Source organism: Balaenoptera borealis (genome assembly GCF_965194805.1).
Source record: "Balaenoptera borealis genome assembly, chromosome: 4".
NCBI lineage: Eukaryota > Metazoa > Chordata > Mammalia > Artiodactyla > Balaenopteridae > Balaenoptera > Balaenoptera borealis.
The window spans coordinates 546918-561241 of record NC_138861.1 but is presented as its reverse complement, the minus strand read 5'-3'; the positions used below and the strand labels follow the sequence as shown (position 1 = coordinate 561241).

Below are 14324 nucleotides of genomic sequence, written 5' to 3'. Positions count from 1 at the left end.
ATGAACGATGCCAACTTCAGAGACATTTAAATAAGATATTTTGAAATCTATTCTAATTAATTGCCAACATGATCTAGGCATTCTTTTACTGTTTGTAGGATTTTTTTCCCAAATAAATAAAGCTTGTATCTAACAAAGTTGTATCGATATACCTCAAAACACTTTGGCTTCACAATGATAAAAATGGGGTAAACTCAACGGGTAAAGTGAATGTGTTTTTTTCCATGGGTTTTAACAAAAGCCATTTTTAAGAAAACATTAGGCTGCAAACTGAGCAAATGGTTAGTTTTCATAGCTCCTGAAATAGTAATGTGACTATCACTGTGTAAAACTTGTGGCACCTATCAGAAGTGTACAGCTTGCTGAATTTTTATAAACTAACACTAACACGCCTGTGTAACTGACATCCAGACAAAGAAACAGAGCTAACAGACACTGCCCTGGCATTCCAGTCCCTTCTGTCACTACGGTGCCACACACGGCTCCCCTCCCGCCTCCAGGGTCCTCATTACTCTTAGCGAAGTGATTCTTTTTTTAAAAAATTAATTTATTTTATTCATTTATTTTTGACTGATTTGCCTCTTCATTGCTGCACGCTGTAGCTTTCTCTAGTTACAACGAGCGGGGCCTATTCTTCTTTGCAGTGCGCGGGCTTTTCATTGAGGTGGCTTCTCTTATTGCAGAGCACAGGGCTCTAGGCAGGCGGGCTTCAGTAGTTGTGGCACATGGGCTCAGTAGTTGTGGCTCGCGGGCTCTAGAGCGCAGGCTCAGTAGTTGTGGCGCACGGGCCTAGTTGCTCCACGGCACGTGGGATCTTCCCAGACCAGGGCTCGAACCTGTGTCCCCTGCATTGGCAGGCAGATTCCTAACCACTGCACCACCAGGGAAGTCCTGAAAAGTGATTCTTCATTTTTCTGTTTTATTATTTCTTCCAGCTTTATTGAGGTATAATTGGCAAATAAAAATTGCGAATATTTAGGTTGTACAACGTGATTCTTTTTAGGTGTATGTTGTGATGATGTAATATACGTATACACTGTGAAATGAGGATGCCGTCAAGTTAATTAATGCATCTGTTGCCTCACATAGTTACCTTGTGTGTGTGTGTGTGTGTGTGTGTGTGTGTGTGTGTGGTGAGAACACTTAACATCTACTCTCTTCACCAACGTCAAGTGCACCGTGCAGTATTCTTTACCCTAGTCAGCACGCTGTTCACTGCCCAGAAATTATTCATCTTGTAACGGAAGCTTTGTGCCCTGGGACCAGCAATTCCCCACAGTGCCCACCCCCAGCCCCTGGCACCCACCCCTCTACTTTCTGGCTCTATGAGTTTGACTTTTTAAATTCCACATATCCACATATGTCTATTCCACATAGACACTCCAGTGATGTGACAGGTGTGAGGATTTATTAACTTGCTCCGGTGAGAAATTATTGGCTTGTGGTGAAATCCAATTACAACTTCTTTTCTTGATTGTACAAGCAAATATGTTTCTCATACTAACATAAAGAGTGATACTAACATTAAAAGGGTAAGAAACCAGAGGATCTAAAGGAGGGACCTTAGGCAGGACAGACCTGGGTGGCACTCATCTTTTTCGGAAGGCGTACACGCACTTTATTTTTCAGAAAAGCTTGTAACAACCTTAGCAGAGGTTTCTTAAGAACTGTGACCCTAACTGCATTAGCTTGGAGGGCTGCCGTAAGAGGACCACAGGCTCTGTGGCTTCCCCAAGAGGAAGGTACTGTGTCACAGCTGAGGAGGTCTGAGTCCCTCTGAGGCTGTGAGGAAATCTGTCCAGGTCCTCTCTCTTAGCACCCGGGGGCTTGCTGGCAATCTTTGATCTTCCTTTCCTCTGCTGCATTCCCTGATCTCTGCTTCCACCTGCACAGGCTGTTCTCTCCGGGTGCGCGTCTGCATTCCAACCTCCCCTTTTTAGAAGGACACTATTCCCACTGGGTTAGGCGCCCGCCCTAAGCCACTAGAACCTTCTCTAAACCGATTGCCTCTGCAGCAATTCTGCTTACAAACAAGGTCACATTCTGAAGTCTTGGGCGATTAGGACCTCAACATGTGAATTTGCGGGGGGGGGGGGCACTGAATTCAACCTAATATATTTAGATCTATCCACCTCCAGGAGAAGAGAAATCATTTAAGTGATGGTACCAGTGATTTCAAATCCCCTTTAGAAGGTTTTCCTGGGTTTGCTTAGGACTCCAGCTTAAACATTACCAGGGGATGCTACAGTCTTTTATTCCATAAACTCAGGAACTCTCAAACCTCTCCATCTCCTAGGGTGGTCGTGGTGTCCAGCTATACTAGATGGATGTACTTCCTGGCCATTCCATGGGACATTGAGTCCCCAAAACAGGATTTGTTTCTCTTTTCTTGAGTATTGTAAAAATCTTAACCTAACCACTCAAGGAATACAATGCTCTGAATTTACAAGTTTTATACCTTGAATTTTGAAAATAGAAGTATTCAGTTAGAAGTGGAGCCCATGGTAGTCTCCTGATTGCTCTAATAAGATTTCATGGATTTTATCTTTTCCTTAAAATAATAAACATTTCTATGCATAATACTGGTTTACAATACAGTATATTACAGTACAATATAAATGAAATGTAAAATACATCTCTCCCCCCATGTGTTCCTTTGTAATCTGAAAATTAAACTGCAAATTGACCTTTAAGTGCTGTGAGCTAAAAGAAATGATTTGGCAAATAAAATAGAAAAAGTTTGCTTTTAAGGTTAAATATCGTCTTTAAAATGGTACAAAGAACAAAATGATTTAACAACAGACATTATAATAGCAAAAAGAGGTATAAAGAGAAAAAGTAAAGAATATCTCAGAAGTTTTAGACGTCAAGTGATGGAAGAAATGTACCTCATAAATAAGAATATCACCAAGTATCACTTGCCAATCAATGTCTGTGCATCTTGCTCCTGAAGTAACTGTCACCGGGATTTATTTGGTTCCACTCAACATTTTCAAACATAGGAGTGGTGGGTCAGTTACTGAAAAATGTGGGAAGAGGGTCTCAAAGAAGCAAGAGATTGACCTACTGTCATAATATTGGCCGTTCCATGCTAAGGATGACACGCCAAGAGCTGTATGAGACAGTGACCGGAAAATGGCCAGCGAAGGGGGTGTTGCCCTCCTGCTAAGGAATGAACTGCCAGACAAACGTCACGTCTGCGTGTGGTGAGGAGAAACACGTACTCTAAGGGAGGCTGTTAGTATTCAACTGACCATCCTGGGAGGTTTAGAATACGCCATACGTGCTCCATTTTATATGAAGACCAGTTCTCAAACTTAGGGCCCGTTCTCTGAGAAAAGGCAGGGAACTACAAAAACAGGGGCAGGACTCCGGAAGAGGGAACCTCAGGCAGGACGTTCAGGCCCCACGTGACTCAGTACTGTGCAAGGTCAGACCATCCTCGATCCTCAGATCTCGCTGAAAAGTGGAATGGAAACTGGAAAGGCATGAGAAGCATCTACAGGTGTAGGAGAAGACAAAGCCAACTATCTGTGATTAGACACAAGGAAAAGTCAGGGCCAAACCTTCACAAACGCTTGTTCACGGGACCCCATTCAGGTTCCGGGCAGCCTGAAGTTTATACACTTGGGGCAGATGGTTCTCTTAAAAAAAAGAGAGAATACAACATTACAAATACAAAACTAAGTATGAATATAAGTACTAATTTAGAATGACAAAGGAAAAGACAACTAATTTTTGTAGCCTTAGAGATCCAGCATTTTTCTGAAATATGTTTAGGCAGTTTACCAAAAAGGTTTTCCTAGCTATGCCCCCTGGGAGCAGAGCCTGGCTTCTCCTGCACCTAGAAAACACTGCGCCTCCCGTCAAGTCCCAGATCGCAAGGTGGGGGGTCCATGTGAGGAAGGAGACCTGAAGTTTAATCTTCCGTGTCTTCAGGAGAAATCCATCTTGCTCCGATTCAACACAATACAGGTCTTGAATGGCCAGACTTACTTCAAAACAGCGTCCTGTAACACTGTGGATTTCTAGATCTCAGAGAGCATAGGGACCAAACCTAATGTGTGTCATTTCTGTGGACTGAGGCCCAGAGAGCTGGGCGTCTCCGAGGACACCACACCAGCCCCTCCCTCGCGCTCCTCCTCAGCTCCAGCCCTCCGCCTCTTCCTGTCTCTCCTCCTGCCAGAACTCGAGGGGTGTTCAGCAAGAATATACAATCCAATACGCTTTTTTTTTTTTTTTTTTTTTACTTAGTGGACTTTATTGGGTTTCATAGTGGACTTTATTGGGAAAAGTTAGTGTAAAAAACATTCAAATTCATAAAATTTAAATAAGAAAGTAAAATTATACCTTGTAGCTATAGTAATCACTATAGTAGTCACAAATAAGGTAAGTCTAAATTATTGCCTAAGCGAACACTATTTTGTCAGGCTTCTATCGTAAGCCCAAGTTACGAAACACTGTAATTACTAGAAGTGAGCCCAATGATGAATTTGTATTTGAAGCTGAAGAAAGGGAAAAAAGCATGTTCTGATTACAGCATCACGACACTCTAGCCTGAAAAAAGCAACTTTATTAATGTCCTGCAGCAGAGTACATTAGTTATTGTAACCATGCATTAAAATTCATATTTTGGGGACTTCCTTGGTGGCGCAGCGGTTAAGAATCCGTCTGCCAATGCAGGGGACACGGGTTAGAGCCCTGGTCCGGGAAGATCCCACATGCCGCGGAGCAACTAAGCCCATGCACCACAACTACTGAGCCCGTGTGCCACAACTACTGAAGCCCACGTGTCTAGAGCCCGTGCTCTACAACAAGAGAAACCACTGCAATGAGAAGCACGTGCACTGCAACAGAGTGGCTCCCGCTCGCCACAACTAGAGAAACCCCGTGCACAGCAAAGAAGACCCAACAGAGCCAAAAATAAATAAATAAAATTTAAAAAAAGAAAAAAAATTCTTATTTTGTGTCATAAAGAGAATAATCAGTTTTCTTCATGACACATTATGTTTTACTCAGTTTCGTGTGGTTTGTCCCTCTGGAGACCTTTCTGGGAATGTTCCTTTTTCCAGGGCCTCCTAAGATGCCCAGGTGGCTTACTCTGGGTCATCTTTGGTCATTTAATACCAGCCAAACTGCCGGAACCAGTGGAAGCCCTCTCCCTGAACCAGACCCCATTCTCTCAAATCCTACAGCTGCCACCACTAGAAGACAGGCATCTCAACTTGGTCAACAGTGTTACTAACAAGTTAATGTGGGGTTCTCTTTGGTTATGGAATTTTTACGCTTATAAAAAAATATAGCTAGATATATGCTCCTGAATTCTAAAAGTATCTTGACTGACTTAAACACAAGTATGTCTTTTCAAAATTCACCAGCTTGGCCAGGTCTGAAATCTATTTTCCTATGGAATCTAACGTCAGTGTTCTATTCAGCAAATACACGAGGGAAGAACACTGACAGATCTTTAGGAGCCCCGAGGGCTGGGGGCAGCCTTAGATGCTGAACATGGCTTTGAACTCACTGAGGGCCTGCACAGGGTTCACGTGCTTCTTCTGAGATGCCCTCTTAATCTTGGTCTGTGTCTCATCCTGTGTCTCTCTCTTCACCAAGGGCTTTTTCTCAGGCGCCTTCATCTTCCACGACACAGCAGGGAGGTTACGGGAAGCCATCCCCTGGGACTTCTGGTATTTGGTGGAGGCCGCGTAGGACGCCTTCCCTGTCTGCACCACAGCGTTCATCAAGTTCTTAGCAGCTTGGATCAGGGACATGGCGCTGTCCACCCCGGAGACGACCAGCTCCCCGCCGAGGCTCTGCACCTCAGCCTGGACTTTGCTGCAGATGTTGAGCTGGTGGAAGTAGAGGGCGATGCACTGCAGGTAGGCCGGCAGGTCCTGCTTGCAGGCTGGGTCTGGGCAATGGTCTGCGACGGTACGGCCACGCTTATCCATCCGGGATCCCGCCTCAGCAGTTTTCTTGGCGGCACTGATCACATCTGATGTGTTTTTGAGCGGTCCTTTACCCCGGGTGAAGTCCGTCATCTCCATCATGATCATGCACACCTGCTTGGCCAGCACGATGATGTCATTACCACTGTCGTCCCACTTGGACACTTCGGCATCCAGCTTGCTCTTTTCTTCCTGGAAGCTGACCACCTGTTCCGCAATCTTTGCTTTTTGCTGCTGGGGAAGCAGAGCCATGACCACCCGGGCACTCTGGCCAGCTATCAGCTGATCGTCTTCTGTCTGGACGCTTGTCCTGCTTCTGACATCGAAGTCTTCCGTCTCGAAGCCCGAGCCATCCAGCTCCTCGGGGGTCCTTATCATCAACACCGCTTTCCTGATGTCCCGGATGCCGTCGTACACCAGGTGTGAGGCATCGATAAACTCGTTCTCATCCATGGGCTGATGGGGTCCGAGCTGAGGGCTTCCACGGCCGCTTCACTTGCTCGGTAAAATGTGGCATGACTGTGTTGGAGAGGAGTTTGGTGGCTTCCAGCACCTTCTCTGTGTAGACCCCTGGCTCATAGTTGTCCATCTCTGAGGTGACCACGTGAATGACCCGAGCAGCTCGGCCTCAAATTGCACCAGCTGTGAGGTCCAGCCCATCCACATTTTTCTCTTGGAGAGCAATGACGCATTTGTTCACGTCTTCCAAAATGTGATTCTCTGAGACAGCCAAGAAGTCATCAATGGAAGTAATGTCATTGACAGCATCTGTGAGAACTCGGACTTGTTTTTCCCACCGCTCTTTAAAAGAATCCATGTTCCCTTGGGCCAGTTTACTCTGTGGTTTTGCTGCTAAAGCCAATGCAGCATTGATAACCTGAGGACAGAGGGCTTCTAGCTGGCTTGCAGACATTCAAACAAGCTTTACACCTTCTTCATTGTTTGAGATGGAACAGGCCAAGTTGGCAAACTCAGTTAATTTGTTGGCATGTTCACGGAAAACTTGGGCATATTCTTTAACCTCTTTCTCATTTCCATTCTTTGCAGCTTCAATCAATGCTAAAAGTGGAACTCTGGTTTCCAGAAATGAATCTGAAACATGGTCCATGACAGCTCTGCGGAGCTGCCTATGCAAGTCCCTGGTCTTCTTGGTCATTTTATCTATTGCAGAATTGAGTGCATCACTTCTTTCTTTATGCCCAGCGTTGCCCATGAACTCTGAGAGCAGGTCCTGCAAGGCCTGACGGACAGCATTACACTCTGCCACGATTCTCTCACGCCGGTCATCACGTGTGCAGGATGAATCAGCCATCAGGGCAGCCCCACTAATGATGCTTTCCAGGCGCTCCTCCAGGGAAGGCCTAAAGCGCTCCTCGCGGAAGCTCAAGCGGTCCACAATGATTTGTTGATCAAAGTTATTGAGGGCATGTGCCAGTTCTCCTCCTCCTCCACCCTGGTGCGGGGAGGCCTCAGCTGATGCAGTAGCCTGGGCTGCACTAGAAATGCCCGTGACCACCTGCTGCAGCTGCTTGTATATCAGGTCTCCGTTGGCCTTATAGGCTGCGACATCAGGGTGCTGTAGGCAGGCCTGGGATGCAGTATAGAGGATTGGAACGTTTTTCTGCAGGATTCCTCTGGCTGCAGCCATCTGATCACGATGGCCCATGTCTTTCCGTTCCTGTTGTCTTTTGGCTGCCATGATGTTCAGCTTATCCACTTCAGGTTTCAGGGCCTTATACTGTATTCCCAAGTCCTGTTCAGTGCCAGCATTCCTCAGTTTCAAGATACCATCTTCTACAACTTTCAGCTGAACAAGTAATTTGTAGACATCTGTCATGTCAGCCAAAATAAGCAGCCGGGTAACAACAGAGAGCAAAGCTCGAGCTGCCCGAACCAGGTTGCCACGCTTCACGGAAGAAGAGGGACCATCTACAAACTCTCCAGCAGCACTCTTCATCCAATCACCTTGTTTTCGAACATCTTCTACAGCAGCCACAAGCTCCTCCTTGAGAAACTGACTCTCCTTTGCAATTTTATCCCTGTTCTCTTGAGAAATTCTCAGTTGCTTGTTCAACAGATGCAGCCAAAACATGGGCCTTCTTAGAACGACCTCACTTCTTATTAGAGGGCCCCTTGCTATTGGTATTTACCAGGGTTGTAACCTGGGTAACAAGAGGCTCCAACAGTCTTTCAACTTCCAGAGTCCTTGTCTCTAGTCTTTTGGGGCCCCATTTGACGTTTATGTTGACTGCGTGGACAGCAGTCATTTCTGCGGTGAGCTCAGCAAGTGCTGGAAGATTCCTGAAGCCCGAAGCCAACGGCCGCCACTTTGTCTCCCCTATTATGTTTCGATTAAGTTAAATAGTATTTTCTGAGGGTTACCTAGGTGGATATTGGAAGAACAGGAAGACACGAAAAGATTTTGTTACTTTCCACCCACTAAGCACAAGAGGCCAGCTGAGCAGGTCAGCGAGTGAGGATGACAAATGTTTATAAGTGAGCGAGTCTGGTGCGTAGCAGCTGAACAACATCTGTTAGTCAATCATAACATAAATAGTACTGGATTATCGACAGAGGAATGGATAAAGAAGATGTGGGACATCTATACAATGGAATACTACTCAGCCATAAAAAAAAGGATGAAATAATGCCATTTGCAGCAACATGGACGGGCCTAGAGACTGTCATGCTGAGTAAAGTAAGTCAGACAGAGAAAGGCCAATATCATCTGATATCGCTTATATGTGGAATCTAAAATATGACACAAATGAACCTATCTATGAAAGAGAAACAGAGTCACAGACATAGAGAATAGACTGGTGGTTGCCAAGGGGGAGGGGCAGTGGGGGAGGGGTGGAGTGGGAGTTTGGGGTCAGCAGATGCAAACTATTACATATAGGATGGGTAAACAAGGTCCTACTGTAGAGCACAGGGAACTACATTCAATATCCTGTGACAAACCATCATGGAAAAGGATATGCAAAAGAATGTGTACATATATGTAAAACTGAGTCAGTTTGCTGCACAGCAGAAATTAACACAACATTGTAAATCAACTATACTTCAATAAAATAAATTTAAAAAATAGTATTGGATATATCTTTGTAAACTATTAAGTATTACTAAGACGTTCTCTTGTTAATACTAATTCCTAAAAATATAAACATATTTGGTTTCGTTGTATATTATTTTTAATAACTGCATCATCCCAAAGATCTGACTCAGGTCACTGTTCCGTGTGCCTCTTTGGAAAGCCTGACCCAGCTTTATGCTCTTTCCACGTTCTCTCTCTGTGTCTGTGTGATTCTCAGTCATCTTCAGGTTTAGAAGCTGGATTTATTTTCAAAGCTCTTCAGGCGAAGTGGCTTCACTTCAGACTTGGTTTGGGGGGGGGTCTGTGTCTCATCAGTCTCCTCGCACCTGTCTCCCATTCACCTTAACAAAGTCATCTGCTGATGTCATTTCTCACTTGGCTCACGAGTCCGACCTCTGGCGCTGCTTCCCTGCACTCATATTCTCAGAATGAAAGGTCTGACTCAAGTACCTTATTTTGTGATACTTGGTGCCTTTTGGCCGTGAGCAGGTGACACTGCTGCTTTCCACGCAGTGACTGTGTGGTCCACGGTGAGGGTCTGCAGAACCCAGAACCATCAACCCCCCCCTTTTTTTTTGGCTTTGCCTTCTCCAGCCTTTTGTGAATGTGAACATCTAATGGCACTTTCTGCAGACCTGAGACTTTATTCCCGAGTCCATCATCCAGGTTCCAGGGATGAGCACCTATGTCCCAGCACTTCCTACCCTGATGCAGGCTCTGCCAACCCTTGGATCTTATTTTAAACTCCAGCCCCACTTTGATGGAATATTCTGCCTGGTTATTTGACAATGCAGATGGACGTCAATAGAAAGTCTGTGCTGGGATTATTCTGTTTGTGCTGTTCCCATCAAGCTCCTAAATAATCCACCTATACTCGCTTGATAAACACTAAAAGTACCGACAAGATATTAGGTACCTATTAGACAGATACAGTGACAAACAAACCATGCATTACATACCTGAGATTACAGTCTAGGCTTTCTTTCTCTGTGTCAGCTATTAGTATGAATTATGCACTAATAAACCCTGGAGGAAGCATAATTTGTCTATACTTCTTATTTTTATAAACATGATGTACTTTGGTTGCTTTAAGTTCTGATTGGTATTAGGTTTACAGATGACCTCTTTCAATTAGATATTCATACTCGAATACTCTGGATCTCGGTTAATTAATAAAAATGTATTATACCTCTGCTCGTGTCCCTGTGTGCAACATATAAGTCAAAGAGAATCAGCATTCGGTGATTACTGAATCATGAGTGGATTACTTTAGAGGATTGCAGGAAAGAACAGAGTTTAATCAAGTGAAACACTTTTCTAGAGGAGCAGTTATAAATCCTGATGTTACAGACACAGGATTGAGTTGGATAATGCCAGCAGAGAGAAAAATTAATAGGAGAAGACATAGTATATAAAAGAAATCAGTTTTCTATGGGGAATAACTTCAATTTTCTCAGGAACTGTAAAGTAACTTGTGAATTTATGACTTTTATAGAAGTAAGACCAGGAAAATTCTGTACCAGACGAATCCTAATAGTCAAGCAGCACGAGAAATGCCTAATCTGTTTTTACAGAGATAACCTCACCACTGGCATATAACTGCTAATTACCAAGTGAAATAATACTAAAGGAAACAGCATTCTACTCACTGATTTATAAATCAATACAAAATGTAATTTTTTTTCCAGGTTTTAGAAAGCGTCATGTCAGAATTATGAAGAATTGCTGGATAAACCAAATGGTGTGATCAGGTCAATGTGCACCTTATGTGTACAACACTTTGCAACCAGAAAGGATTATACTCGCTAAACATCTTCAGAGCACTTTCTGAAGTCCTCTCCAGGCGCCTCCTTGCTCCCTCGCCCAGCCTCTCCTCCACAGGCCAGTGAATGCTTTGGGGCTCCGCTGCTTGGCCAGGGCGGCCATCTGGTCCTTGAGCTGAGCTGCTGGGATTGGTTCACTCAGGAACTGGATGAAGGTGCACAGAAGCTCAGCATCAGTCCGTGGTGGTCCTTGGACACAGGAAGTACAGACACTCTGGAGTAAGGGCAGTCATTTGGGGCTGTCGTGATGAGAGAGCACAGAGGGGTGGTCTGCAGAGAAGAGGAGGGTAGGCAGGGGTGAGGGGCAGAGAGAAGAGGTTCTTAGGCTCCTTAGGGATTATCTGCAGACCCTGCCCTTGAGGTCAGGAGCTTCACCCCCCTCACCTACAACACACTGACTCTTTTTTATTATTATTATTAATTTTTATTGGAGTACAGTTGCTTTACAGTGTTGTGTTAGTTTCTACTATACAGCAAAGTGAATCAGTTATACGTATACCTATATCCCCTCTGTTTTAGATTTTCTTCCCATTTAGGTCACCAGAGCACTGAGTAGAGTTCCCTGTGCTCTACAGTAGGTTCCCATTAGTTGTCTATTTTATACATAGTAGTGTGTATATGTCCATCCCAATCTCCTAAATCATCCCATCCCCCCTTTCTCCCCTTGGTAACCATAAGTTTGTTCTCTACATCTGTGACTCTATTTCTGGTTTGCAAATAAGTTCAGCTCTACCACTTTTCTAGATTCCACATATATGCGTTAATATACGATATTTGTTTTTCTCTTTCTGACTTACTTCACTCTGTATGACAGTCTCTAGGTCCATCCACGTCTCTGCAAATGACCCAATTTCTTTCCTTTTTATGGCTGAGTAATACTCCATGGTATATATGTACCACATCTTCTTTACCCATTCGTCTGCTGATGGACATTTAGGTGGCTTCCATGTCCTGGGTGTTGTAAATAGCGCTGCGATGAACATCGGGGTGGGTGCATGCACCCCACTGACTCTGTACACAATGAGCATGTGTGAGCTTCTCTTTCTTCCTATGATAGTTTTTGATAACTTAAAGTGTAATATCACCCTACACTCATCATGTGTGCGCAAGGAACTCAAAGGTAAGGTGACTGGACCATGAAATTGCTATTACCCCTTAGTACCAGCACGTTCTGGAGGGACTGTGGCGTACTGTGAAATAAAGAGGTGCTTACGTACATTAGGAGGGAACTGAAGAGAGCCCGAGCGGCTTCCTCCTGTGCGTGGAGCTGTGAACAGCTTGCACGCACCGTGAGCCTCGGGCTGGCCTTGCTTCCCCAGCACCCCCCACCCCGGCCAAAAAATGCGTTTTCCAGAGCAGCTGGAGTAACAACGGGGACACGAGGAGATTAGTGAATATTCATGTGTTTTAGCTGCTGCCAAGGTGAATCTTCCCAAATCCTGATTATGTTTATTTAAGTGAAACATCTGCCAATAAGAAGGAGACGTGTTTATGGTAATGGCATAGCTGTGGCTTCTGTCCTCTGAATAATGATAATACAGACATTGGCTGCATGGCCTCATCCTTGGGGGTTTTCTTTTGTTCTTCTTCTTATTATTATTAGTGAGTAGTAAGCTCTTTAGAGTAAACTTCTTGTGCCACCGAGACTGCTAGCCATTACGGCAATAACAGGGTTGTTTGTTGTCTTTCCTGTTGGAAAGTGGCGAATGCAGACAAGAGAGGTGCTTGGGAAGCAATGGGATCGTAACATAAACCAAACTTGGATGTTTCTTTTCAGGGTTTAGACACTAACCGGTGATGACCCAGCTGAGGACCGTGAGAACACTGCATGTCCTCAGATATGTGCAGCCCAGGTGTGAACCGTCCTATGTTTTTCAATATTCTGGGAACACTAATAAACACGGAGTTCTCCACTGTCTGGGGATAGAACGACGGGAGTTGTGTAAATAGACTTAAATGGGATTTCCTGGGCATGACTGTTTCCATTACCTACCCAGGACTTTATTTGGAAAAAAGTGGACTATTATGAAAAATATAAAGCTTAAGACCCTTTATATCTTCATTCAACCAGAACTTCAGGGCCCATCTGGGGGGCACACTTTCCCCAGGGGTGACTGGGATGAATCGGGCGTAATCTCTGGCCTCATGAAACTTACAGTCTAGTAGAAGCGAAAGAGAGGCAGGCACAGAGTATCACCCCACCCTAATCCTTGGGCTGGGAAGTGAGGTCCAAGGGCAAACGTCCTAACGGGCCCCCTCCCTATGGACCGTGCTTGTTTCCTGGAGCTGCCTTAACAGAGCACCACGATCTGGGCGACTCACAACAGTGGGTGTTCATTCTCTCCCAGTGGAGAAGGGGCTGGCAGGGCCCTGCTCCCCCCCGAAGCGCCCCCTGGAGGGTCCCTCCTCTCCCGACAGGTCCTGGGGGCCCAGGCGCTCTTTGAGTTGTGGCAGCACAGCTCCAGGCTCCGCCTCCGTTCCCCTCTGTGTCCCTGTCCTCACATCCTCTGATCGCAGGGACACCAGCCATGTTGGGTTAGGGCCACCCTCCTCCAGGATCACCTCTTCTCAACCTGCTACATCAGCAGTGGCCCTGTTTCCAAATGAGGCCATAGGTGGAGGGATTAGGGCCTCAACTTATCTTCCCGGAGGACACAGCTGACCCACGACACGGAGCACTTAGGGAAGAGTGATGCCTGTAGGAGTGGTGAAATCACACACCTGCAGAAAGTAATGAGCCGTAAAGAGAAAGGAAGAACGGGTCAAGAGGTTGTGAGTGCTGTGAGCTGGAGGTGGGCGTCTGTAACCCTAGCTCTCTGGTTCCTGACGGGCGGCCGGCTTCAGACCAGGTCACCTTGTCCTGACCCGGGAGCGCTGCTCTCAGCTCTCTCCCCGGACACTTCTGTGCACAAAATGCAGTCACTGCGCTTTCTCACCTGTGACTCCACCAGGGCAGGGCCTGGGTCTCAGGGACCTACTGTCAGGATCTCCCAAATCAGAGAACTTCCTGAACCCGTGCTGAGCCTCTGGCACCAGGCTTTCCCGGTTTGCTACTTCAGAAGGGCCAGAGCTGAAGTCCAGGAGGTACATATGCTCAGAGTACACAAGTGCAGTTTTATCTTTCCCATTTTTAAAGGGAATGCTTATCCCCTGTTTAAATATCCTGACACAAAGTGTTACTTGCGGTTTTTCAGAACAAGGAGTTGGTTTATTTTGAAAATGTAGCTCATTGTTGCTTTTCCAGCAGACGCCCTATCGAGACGGCCTTTTCAGGGAAACGAGTCCACATAAACACCCACAATGGGCCATTCAACACAAACCTTGTCCCAGAACAGGTATTTCCAGTGTGTCCTTCCATGCACAAATACAATGCCCCAGGAGGACAAAGCTTGCACGAATGACACACTGCAAACAGAGAGATTTCAACAGCACCAGAGGAGCTCAGGGTCACTGTGACAT

At 45.6% G+C, this 14324-nt stretch overlaps 1 pseudogene across 1 annotated transcript; it reads right to left on the bottom strand.

The window, feature by feature from the left end:
- Positions 1–4928: 4928 nt before the first annotated feature.
- LOC309628146 (catenin alpha-1 pseudogene) lies at positions 4929–13884 on the bottom strand (annotated as a pseudogene). The gene has a single exon. The product of its transcript is annotated as a catenin alpha-1 pseudogene (transcript).
- Positions 13885–14324: the final 440 nt, after the last annotated feature.